Source organism: Pan paniscus, chromosome 12, assembly GCF_029289425.2.
Source record: "Pan paniscus chromosome 12, NHGRI_mPanPan1-v2.0_pri, whole genome shotgun sequence".
Lineage (NCBI taxonomy): Eukaryota > Metazoa > Chordata > Mammalia > Primates > Hominidae > Pan > Pan paniscus.
The window spans coordinates 17230450-17242519 of NC_073261.2; the positions used below are offsets into that span (position 1 = coordinate 17230450).

The 12070-nt window shown below is 46.6% G+C and overlaps 1 protein-coding gene across 7 annotated transcripts in view; it reads right to left on the minus strand.

Moving 5' to 3' along the window:
• Positions 1 to 12070, minus strand: part of ACOXL (acyl-CoA oxidase like) — a 388168-nt gene that overhangs the window by 265592 nt on the left and 110506 nt on the right. The window lies entirely within an intron of this gene.

Sequence of the window (12070 nt, forward strand, 5' to 3'; positions counted from 1 at the left end):
GCCAGCCCATGCTGCACAGCCTGAAGGGCAGGGCACACCCTCCCCACACATGCAAACAGACACACACACACATGCACACGCACACAGACATGCTCACACATGCCTTGGAGCATCGAGTGCTTCCTTTATCACCCTTAGGTTGTGATAGTACTCCCACCAGGGTCACCAAAGGCAGACATGGTGTGATTTTACCCTCATTTAGTCCATGGAAGAAGCTCAGTAAGTATCTGTTGAATGAACAAATTAATCTATATTCAATTGAAATTATAAAAAAAAAAAAATGTCCTAGATTTCACTTCGTTTTCCTTTTAAGATTTAAAAAAAGGAGAGGAGAGAGGAAGATGGGGAATAGTACAGTCAAGGTAAAATAATTAGTTCCTTTCCAATTATCTGTAGCACTCTGTAGATTATCAACAAGGCAGGGCCTTCCCCCATGCCTGCAAACCAAACAAGAAAGGGCCTCGGGCTGGCTCTAGAGGGCAACAGTGAGTCCTACTGTGCATTTGTGTCTCTGTATCATTGCACAGACAACCGTAAAAGTGGATTCTGGGGGATCTTCCGTTTTGGAGGGACTACTCTTCTCTCCCACCCATTAGTATGACTAATTGAAAGCTGATTTAATTTCTATGTTTAGACAAACAAACAAATAGAACAAAAATTATCACGGAATATTGGAAGTATTTTATCAACACAAAAACCAACATGCATGTGAGCCTTTTAATCACAGATTTGATTCAGCCTATGCCAACTGAGCACATGATACCTGCCAGGCTCTGAAGATGGAAAGAGGAATCAACACTGTGCTTACCGTCAGGAGCTCTCGGTCGAGGGCAGTTTCTCTACCCAGGCACTTTTCCCATTTTGGGCCAGATAATTCTTTGTTGTGAGCAGCTGAACCAAGCATTTTGGGATGGTTAATAGCACCCCTGGCCTCTCCACCGTAGCTGCCAGTCAGTAGAAACCTCCCCAAGTTTGGACAACCAAAAATGTCACTGAATGTCTCTGGAGGCAAAATCACCATAGTTTAGAACCACAGGTATAGGAGGAGGAGATTAAGTAAACAGCCACCAAGATGGACCACCCTGCCCAAGGCCCGGCACTCTGGGCCCGGCACATGCTGGCAGTGGAGGGGATGCAGACAAAGAAGCTTGTTCTCTGGAGGAGGAACATTGTATGGACCCACGGCTGCTGACATGTGAGGGTATAAATGTGACTCTCCTTCCGCTCCAAGCACCCACATACCATCTTCACCCACCATGGGCTCTAATGAGGGTGGAGATTGCCTTATACAACAGAATAGAACACTTGGATGAGCAGTCAAGTCTGCCTCATGAAAGACCAGGGAATGGCAGTTTATAGGTGGACTTCTCTGCATGGCACTTGAGGCTCTACCAACCTCAACAGGAAGCAGAATCTGAGTGACAAACCACCTCAGGAAAAAGAAAAAAAAGCTGCCTCATCACAACTCCTTCTGCATTGGCCACAGCGAACAGGGTTTGTGCTGCCCCTCCAGGGGATGTCCCAGCACCCCTACAGGCCCAGTCCCCCATGTGATGTAGAGGCTATAGAATGTTCTTGATTTGTAAGTAGTTTGAGCCACATAAGAGGCCAAAATGTGATTCATACAGCAAAAATTGCCTATAAATGCAGCATCTTGGTGACTGAGGGAGGCAGATTTAGAACTCTCTGTGGCTAGTTTAACAGAGCCCTGGATTACGTCTTGCCAATTTAAGCCGTTCATTCAAACTTGAGTAACGCCCTTCAGGAGGAAGTCGAGAGCCTGAGGCTGGGCTTGCAGGTCAGGCCACAGAATACGAGCCAGGGAGCCAGGGCCCCCACGCGCAGCCTGACCAGACAGCTCCCCGGTGTCCCTCTCAACAGAAACACGAGCAAGACCTTGGGAGCCCCCCCTCCACCACGCCATGAAATGGGTAGGCACCAGCCTCAGGCTTACTGTCAAGCGATCCACCAGGCCAGGGCGACACGGTGCCAGTCAAGGGAATATACAGAAGTCAGCAATGGGCTCTAGCCCCGCAGTAGTTAACCCTGTGCCTCCCCACACCCAGCAGACCTGTCACAAACACCAGCCTGGACAGTCGCCCATAGGGGTCTCCCACTGACAGAGCTGGCCTCCCCTGGCCCTGGCAGAAGGGCAGCTCCTCTCAGTACTCCAGGAAATATGCTGGGGGCTTCCTCCAAGCTCATTCTCTCTCCGTCCTGCTCTCTGCCCTGCACTCAGCGACATTCAACCCAGTGGGAGCTGGAGTGACCCCGGCTATGTTCACCTCTGCGGCCAGGACAGAACATGGAGCGCCTTTCTCACTGGTGAGGTCTGGAAACAGCTGCCCCCCATTTCCCGGATCTCTGGGAGAGGCCCGTGGACCAGAGAGTTTTCCAGGTGGTTGACATGAGCAATGCCTTCAGGAACATGGCCTCAGGCACCTGTATTTCACGGAGGGATGTCATCCCAGCGCCCTGAGGGCTCTCAGGACCACAGACCAGAGCACTGGTTCTGCTCTGCAGCCACCTTGCAGTGAAAAACAAGGTGATGCCTCGGGCTGCACCACCCCAGCACGAGGGCCTCACTGAAGCACCACACAGTCTAGGGCGTCCAGAGCTGATGGAAGACCTGATTGCACCTGTGTTGTCGTGGAACGCCTTAGAAAGAGGAATGGGCTAAACTGAGTGCAGTCACACAGCTTGCAACCTGCCTTCATTGAAAATGACAATGTGGCTCAATGTGAACTCAAAGGCCTCACCCTGGGCACGTAAAACAAGTAATTCCACATGAAGAACCCCCTCAAACCATACCCAGAAGCACTTGGAAAAAGTGTCAACACGGCCTCAGACACGGTGTTCTCACCTCAAAAAAGTGATCCAGAGACTCCCCTATCTTAACTCTCTTTAATTCAAGTTCACTGAGCATAATTTAATTACAATAAAATTCACCTGATTTAGGTGTCACAGTACTATGAATTTTGGAAAATATATACAGTCGTGTCACCACCACAATCAAGATTTAGAATCTGTCCGTCAACCCCCAAAAATCCCTCACGTTGCTTTCTAGTCAACCCCTCCACCCACCTGGTGAGTACGGGTCTGCTTTCTTCCCTATAGTTTGCTCTTTTCCAGAATGTCATGCAAAAAGAATCACACAGTAAGGGCACTTTTGAGTCTGGCTTTTTCCACTCAGCAGAATGTCTTTTTATTGCTGAGTAGTATCTCACTGTGTGGAAGTGACACAGTCTGTTTACCCACTTCCCAGTGGAAGGACATTTGGAATTGTCTTCAGTTTGAGGCTATTATGAATGGAGAAGCCATGCATACACGTCTTGGTGTGCACTAACGTTTTCATTTCTCTCCTTTAAGTATCCGGGAGTGTAATCTCTGGGTCTATGGTAAAGGTATGTTTAACATCATAAGAAACTTCCAAAGTGGCCGTACCATTTCGCCTTCCACCAGCAATGTATCAGAGTTGCAGTTTCTCCACATCCTCATCATCACTTCATATTATCAGCGTGGTTTTTTTGTTTGTGTTTGTGTTGGGAAGTTTTGATGAGGGTCAATTTGATGGTATTGAAGTTTTAAGCCATCCTAACATATATGTAATGGTATCTCATTCTATCTTAATTTGCATTTCCTTAATGACTAATGAGGGTGAGCATCCCTTCATGGTCTTATTTGCCATCTATGCATCTTGTTTGGTGAATAATCAGTTCGAGTATTTTTTGCCCATTTATTAAATTGAGTTGTTTCATTTTCTTGTGAAGGGGCTGTAAGAGTTCTACATACTCTGGATACAACTTCTTTATCAGATATGTGTTTTACAAATATTTTGTCCCCATGTGTGGCTTGTCTTTTTATTTCTTTGCAGTGTTTTTCAAAGAGCAGCTGTTTTTAATTTTGATAAAATCCATTTTTGCCAACTTTTTCCTTGACAGTTCATACTTTCTGTGTCTGAAGAAAGTTTTCTCTAAGCCAAGACCACAAAGATTTTCTTCTATGTTTTCTTCCAGAAGGTTTATGGTTTTAGGCTTTACATTTAGGTTCATGATCCATCTTTGTTGCTTGTACATGCTACAAGGTATGTGGTATGGGTTTTTCTTGGTTTTTGAGTTTTTATATGGATGTCCAATTGCTCCATTTATTTAAAAGATTATCCTTTCTCCACTGAATCATTTTGGCGCCTTTGTTGAAAATCCATTGATCATTCATGTGGGGTCTGCTCCTGACTTCTTCCTATGTCCCATTGGACTACACGTCTGTCCTTTTGCCTACATGTCCTATAGTCTGCTCTTGATTACTGCAGCTTTACAGCGATTCTGAAAATGAGGTACTGGAAGTCTTCCAACTCTGTTCTTTTTCAAAATTGCTTGGCTGGTCTAGTTCTGTTTTTTGTTTGTTTGTTTGTTTGTTTGTTTGTTTTTCTCACTCTGTCACCCAGTCTGGAGTGCAGTAGTGCAATCGCGGCTCACTGCAACCTCCACCTCCAGGGTTCAAGCGATTCTCCTGCCTCAGCCTCTTGAGTAGCTGGGATTACAAGCACGTGCCACCACGCCTGGCTAATTTTTGTACTTTTAGTAGAGACAAGGTTTCACCATGTTGGCCAGGCTGGTCTCGAACTCCCGACCTCAGGTGATCCACCTGCCTCAGCCTCCCAAAGTGCTGGGATTACAGGCGTGAACCACAGCATGCAGCCTAGGTCTTTTGCCTTTCCATAAAATTTTTTGAATTATCTTGCCAATTTCTACACAAAATCTTACTGGGATTTTAATTTGAGCTGTGTTGAATCTCCTGATCAATTTCATGTGGATGTCTTAGTCTTTGAAAGTAAGGGAGGGGTCATTTTCCAGGGGGATATCATTCAAGAAAGACTAACCAGTTCCTCCCAGACCTGCGGACACAGTATGGCTTTGTTAAATGGCCTTGGCTGTAAGGACATAGAGGGGCACTTGTGGAGGGAACAGGGATGCCGCCTGCCTTTCCCACCTGTTGCCTGAGGCAGACAGGAAGGAGAAGAAACAGAGCTAGGCTCTGACCTGAGAAGCTGCCCTGAGACCCAACAACAGAAAAGAGCATGGAGCATGGTTCCTTGATAGATCTGAAAAGGAGACGATAAAGGGGAGCTGTTGGAGGGTGAGTTCACTGGTCTGCGAGAGAGAAGGGAAGTTAATCCTCCATGGGAAAGAGCAAAAGCAAGGGGTGGATGTGGCAGGAAGCTCAGTGTGAGGAGACAGCAGCGTGAGGAGTGAGGTCTGAATCCCGAGCTAAAGGTCAGGATTCTGCTGTCTACACGGGGAAGCCCAAGGGGCCTTCTTAGTGGGAGGGGCGTGGTCAGATCTGTGTTTGCGAAAGATCCTCTGGTCACTGGTCAGCAGGCAGAAGGCTCCCCGGAGACCGCTGTGTGGGTGTGGCAGCATACATGTCATGAGCAGGTTTGACTGGGAAATGGCCACGTGGTCAGAGCAGAAGGCACCAAAAGCACAAGGCCACCAACCCAAAGGAGACAGGGGACTAAAGGGGTATAGGAGAGGCACAGAAAAGACACATCCATCTGCTACATTAACCTCTGGACCCCGAAGGGCATTTACCCTTCTCCTAGCAAATCCACAGCCCCATGCCACACTCTGCCATGAGATGCTGACAACCACCCTCGGCCCTCAAGAGTCTCACTAAGGAAAAGCATATGACTTGGGCACCCCGTGAATATTCATAGGCTGCCATTTAGGGGCAATATTTTGTGTTAAGGCCATCAAAAACGCAACCATCCAAAAGATGGCTTTGTTTTAAGATTATACCATTGGGGTTGAATAATTTCTTGGCAACCCTGTGTATATCTGGTTGGAGCCTCACTGTGAAGTCTGAAAAAGAGACAGATGGAACAGTCTACCAGAGAGCCTCAGTGACAGAAACAACTATTCCCTGGAAGGGGAAAAAAGGGCAGAAAGGCATTTTTGTTTATTTTTACAAAATGTGGAGGAAAACGGTCTCCTCAGCTGTCTCCACAAGATCAAACCAGCCCCAAATGGGAGTTGCTAGGTATTTGCCAACACTTGAAATCAAAATCCAATAGGCCTGATGGCTGTGGTTCTGGTCTTTTCCTCCCTTTTGTATTTCAAGATGGCAATTTCATTTGCTCATTGATGCTGCTTTTTCATTCAATAAGCATTCTGATTCATCTATGAACTTCAAACTCTGCTTCTAATCTAAATCAGAACACAAAAGTACACAACCCCTTCACTTCTTCTAGGCCATCTGGGCTCATTCTAAACAAAAACACGAGCACAGTCTCAGAATGAGTGCTTAATCACCCCGGGTCTGTACTTTGTTGTCAAGGCAGGCCTCCAATAGTCTAGCTCAGGACGGTCACACTGTGAGCAGTTTGATCACACGCAGGTTCCCCAACTCTCTCTTTCCCCGTCCAGCCCTCGAGGGATGCCAGGGCCTCTTACGGGGCTGGTGACTATAACTCCCATATTAGGTTTGGGCACAGGCCTGAACAGGATACCAAATTTAGCCTTTCTTAGGTGAGAAACCAATAGAAAGAAGTCAGTTGTGGGAAAGAACTGCATTTAGACTTTGCTTAAGAGTCACACCTCTGTGGACCTCCATTTAACTATCACAGAACCAAATGGAAAATTTGCTTCCTTCTTCGTTTATTAAAGAAACATAACTAATGAAAAAACAAAGCAAAATCATTCTGTTAGGAATTAGTTCACTGCTCTCATCCTCCACTTTCACGAGCTCTTCTTAGAAATACAAGCATAAGTGACATGTGCAAAAATTCCACGCATTAGTTCACGTGTTCTCTCCAGTATCAGACAAGTGAGAGCCAAAGGTGTGATGCTCACCTCTGAGCCTGTTTCCTCTTTTATCTTGGCCCAGGGGTACTCACCAGGAGGGAGCAGCCTTCTTCACTCTGCTGCACTGGGTCAGGCAGGAAGAACATCTAAACTCTCTTTCAATCTTGCAGAAAGAGAAAAAAACAAAACACCCACACAGTGGGGAAATTGTTCCCCACTGTGTGGGTGATGGGGCCCCGAGAGCTGTTATCTGCAAAGGGCACTTCTGGGGGTTACCCAGCTGTCACCACTGTGTGGATTCCACCCGAAAACCTCAAGCCAAACAGTGGGGAATGAACATCAAGAGACAATTTTCCACTCTGTGAAAATGGCTTGACTTTACAAAAATAAATTAAAGCGCCATGATAATAAACGAAACATGAGCAGGACCTGTTGTTAAGCGCGCAGGCAGTCATGGCAGAGGCTCTCCTTGCTTGGTACATTTACACCATCGAAATATGATGATTCTTTCTCTGCTTCCTGACCCCTCAGCTCCCTACCCACATGCTCATATGAAGACACACACACACACACATACACCCCCCCAACACACACACACACACACACACACACACACACACACACACACACACACCCCTCTATACCACAGACAGATCTGGAATAACTGGTCTAGCAAGAGTTAGAGGTGTCTGGGGTCAGCAGTGGAAGTGGTTGGGGTGGGCATGTGTTACACTGTGTGTGTGTGTGTGTGTGTGTGTGTGTGTGTGTGTGTATGCATACTTGCATGCTCACATGCGGGAGGATGGTCTCACTCTGAACGCTGTTCATTTGAATAAAGGAGAGCTAACAGCTGAAGCACCACTGCATATGCACGCAAACAAAATCAGGCCTCCTTTGGGCCTCAAGTCCTCTGTTGCCACACAAGAGCCCCTCTAGCTCTGAGGCAATCCTGCCCCCTCTGTGTCTGCAGCAGCCTGAGAGGCACTGCTGGCTGGCCAAGGTTACAGGATTTTAGTGACTTCTTTCCCTCCTCTGCACATTCATCTCCTTTAAGGCCCCCAAATCCATTCTTCTTCAAGAGTGAACCCATCCTCCCAGTATTGTCATTTTGGAACCACGTTTTCCTGTCCCCCTTTCCTTCATCCCCTCTTCTGTCTACTGAAGGAGTCTGCTGGGGCTTTCTCCACCATCTCTCTTGGTCCTGACGCCCATGTTAGAATTTTGGAAGCAGATCTGATCTGCTTCCAAATTCCAAATCTGGTCTTAGATTTAGAATCTAAAGTCTCAAATCTTGATGCCAAAGGTATCCCTACCCACACAAAGAGGACCCCTTCCCTCAACTCTGGCATCTGGGTTTGGGGTCAACATGACAAGGAAAATGGTAATCGACAGGAAAACAGTATGGCCCCTCCTCAAAAACTTAAACTTAGAATTACCATAGGATTCAGGAATTCCACTTCTGGGCATGTACCCAAAAGAATTGAAAGCAGGGTGTCAAAGAGATATTTGTACATCCAAATTCATAGCAGCATTATTCACAGTGGCGAAGAGGTGGAAGCGACCCAAGCGTCTACTGATGGATGAATGGAGAAACAGAATGTGGCCTATACATGCTATGGAATATTATCCCATAGAAAGGAATGAAATTCTGGTACATTCTATAATATGCATGAATCTGGAAGAATTATGCTAAGTAAAATAAGGTAGTCACGAAAAGGCAAATGCTGTATTATTCCACTAATATAAAGTCCCTAGAATAGTCAAATTTATAGAGACAAAAAGTAAAATGGTGGTTGTCAGGAAGCGGAGAGGAGTTGAGGAAGGAAATGTATTGTTTAATGGGTATGGAGTTACAGTTTGCAATGTTGAAAACGCTCTGGAGATGGACAGTGGTGTTGATTGCACAGCAGTGGGAATGTATTTAATGCCACTAAACTATACACTTAAAAATGGTTAAAATGGTGCTAGGGTTTGCATGTGTTCCCTCAAAAATTCAGGTGTTGAAACTTAATGGCCAACGTGATGATATTAAGAGGTGGGGCCTTTAAAAGGTGATTAAGCCATGAGGGCTCCTCCCTCACGAATGAGAAGAAGACCCTTATAAAGAGGCTTCGTGAAGCCTTCCCCTCTTGCTCCTCTCCCTTCTGCCACGTGACAACACAGCACTCCTCCCTGCCCATGGCTGCAGCAACAAGGCGCCATCTTGGAAGCAGAGACCAGGCCCTCACCAGACAACTGAACCTGCTGGCGCCTTCATCTTGGCCCTCCCAGGACTGTGAGAAAATAAATTTCTGTTCTTTATAAAGTACCCAGTCTATGGTATTTTGTTATAGCAGCACAAACAGACTAAAACAAATGGCTGATTTTATGTTAGGCCTATTTCACCACACAGGAAAAAAGTAATCGACTAAAGGATAGAAGTTTCAGCCAATCCAAACAAGCAAATAGGATTTTTAAAGAGGGAACTCAACCAGAAACCTACATCCCTCATCTTCCTCCTGCTGGATGAGGAGAGAGGTAGGTGGCCAGGCTAGGTGTAAGAAGGAGCAGAAGAGTCACAGTGGCCGGGCGTGGTGGCTCACACCTGTAATCCCAGCACTTTGGGAGGCAAAAGTGGGCGGATCCCTTGAGGTCAGGAGTTCGAGACCAGCCTGGCCAACATGGTGAAACCCTGTCTTTACTAAAAATAAAAAATTAGCTGGGCGTGATGGCAAGTACCTGTAATCCCAGCTATTCGGGAGGCTGAGGTATGAGAATTGCTTGAACCCAGGTGGCAGAGGTTACAGTGAGCCAAGATCATGCCACTGCATTCCAGCCTGGATGACAGAGCAAGACTCTGTCTCAAAAAAAAAAAAGAAAGAAAAGAAAAGAAAAAAAAAGAAGAGTCAAAGGGTGACCTGCAGGCTCCTAAGAGAAAAGATCAGGTCCTCCTGTGGCCGAGGGGAAGAAAAGGCCTGACCTGCAAACAGCTCTTCAGAGACACCTCGTGAAGTGTCATCGATTCTGGGAAAATGGGGATTTCCCAGAAGGTAGGTTTGTCCCCACCACAAATTTACAAATGTTGTTGTACTTTCCAGAATGTTAAAATCAGAATTCCTTAGATTTCAGAAGTAATTTTTGGAAAACACAACCCTTTGATCATCCCTTCTCCGTTTCCACAGTATTGAAGATGTCAGTCCGCGAGCAGGTCACACGCTCCTCGGTAAGTCTCCCCAGCTTGGCTTGTGTGAATCAGACATTCATATTTTGTGAGAGGCCCAGCCAAGCCTAGAAAGTCCTCATGCTGTCTCTGAGTTACTGCAATCACTTTCTAACCATTCTTTCTGCTCCCAAAGTCTTCAGACTCCTCCACAGATGACACCAGCTGCTGCAGGCAGCCTTTTGTGAATACCGGCTTCACCGGGCTACCACTCACTCCCTGGTCCCCAGATCCCAAGGTCGATGGTGAAGGACCTTGGACCTTGCAAGGCAGCCTCAGGAGATGTCTTCACTTTCCTTCCCTCAATCTCACCACTTTCAGTTGTCACTTCTCCCACTTACTGAGATTTTTGTTTGTTTATTGTTGCACTTATGTAAATATCCATGATATTTGTTAATTGCTCTGCACTTAACACCTTAAAGGTTATAAGGACACCCTGGAGACAAACATCTCTGGAAACACAGCAGGGGGAAACCACATGTGCTAGGATGTCTCCTGGGGAGAGGAGAGCACAGAACGTGGGGGCTGGAGCCTAAAGAGGCAAGCTCATGTACAACAGACAGCTGCTAACTTCCTCCTTGCATTTTGTCCAACTCTCTGCAGGGCTTGTTTGAGGAGCAGGTTCTAAGTTTGGGGTCAAGGCTGAACTAGTAGAACTACAGAAGCAATCTGAAGCCGCCAGGATCCACCCCACACCTCCACGCTCTCCCCAAACTCTGCCTCTCCTCCACAGCAATGCCAGACAGCAATTTAAAGACTATTTGTTCTGAGAGACCCATGTTATCAGCCTACCAGGGGCATCTGCCTGAGTCAGCTGGGCTTCCCTGCCACTTTCACAGTTTGGAGGAATGAGGATGGTTTAAGATTTCCTTCCTCTTAGAAGCCTACATTGGCCAGGCATGGTGGCTCACTCCTGTAATCCCAGCAATTTGGGAGGCCAAGGCAGAAGCACTGCTTGAGTCTAGGAGTTCAAAACCAGCCCTTGCAACATAGTGAGACATCATGGGGAAGGGCAAGCTTGTCACTGAACTAGAGCAAGATCTTAGCTGTCCTCATTCTGGAGCAGTCCACCTTGAGAACATTCTAGAAAAAGAGGCTCCTGCAAGTTCCGGAGAGAGCACTTCCATACCCACTGCACCCCACCATACCACACAGTTGGTTTTAGGGTTAGGGGTCCGTGTGCGCACCATGCTTCTTCCTAAGTGTGCCATAGCTGTGTGCCTCAGCAGCTGCAGCAGCCTGGCTGGGGTTACAAGGGAAGAGCACCCGTCTGCAGGACACCACACTTTTGTCGTGGACATGCATCATGCACTCATAGGACCGGAAACATACAAACAATTGATGGGGTTCAGGACACAATACACTAAAAAACGGCACCTTGGCATTTGAGAAAACAGCAGAAGCAGGAAGGTCACTCTCACCTTCCCCTTCCCCTCCGCCCCTGATACAGGCCATAAAATTCTCATTTGAGAGGTAGCCTCCATATACCCAGAGAAAAGAAACATACTTATCTCTGAAGACACAGGACCACAGAATCTGAACAAACAGGCTAAGTTTGTTAAGTCCCCAATCCCCCACCCAGTTTATCACCATTAGATCATACCCTCTTTGTCCAATTATCCATCTCTACAACTGTGCACTTCCCCATCAAACTAACATTAAAAACATACAGGTTTCTCTGTTACTTTGGGTCTTTATTTCCTTGTGAGAGCTCCCATGTTATATAAAACTTATATTAAATAAATGTGCATGCTTTCTCTAGTTAATCTGTCTTTTGTATGGAGACTCAGCCATGCACCTAGCAATGGGCCAGGAAAATGTATTTCTTTCCCCTCCATGATCTTGAGCCTCTCTGGAGCAGTTTCTTTCATAGGTCTCCAGAAATGTCCCACATGAGAACCTTTCTTCCCACAGGCTCATTCCAAGGGCTCGAGTCCTCTCCTGCCCTCTTCCTGCTGTAACCTACATGGCTCCCCGCCAGCTTTCTAGCTCTCAGGTATTGCCTACGATTGCCCAATTCACATGTATATTGAAACCATGTATACACTTGTTATGAGCATTTTTAGGA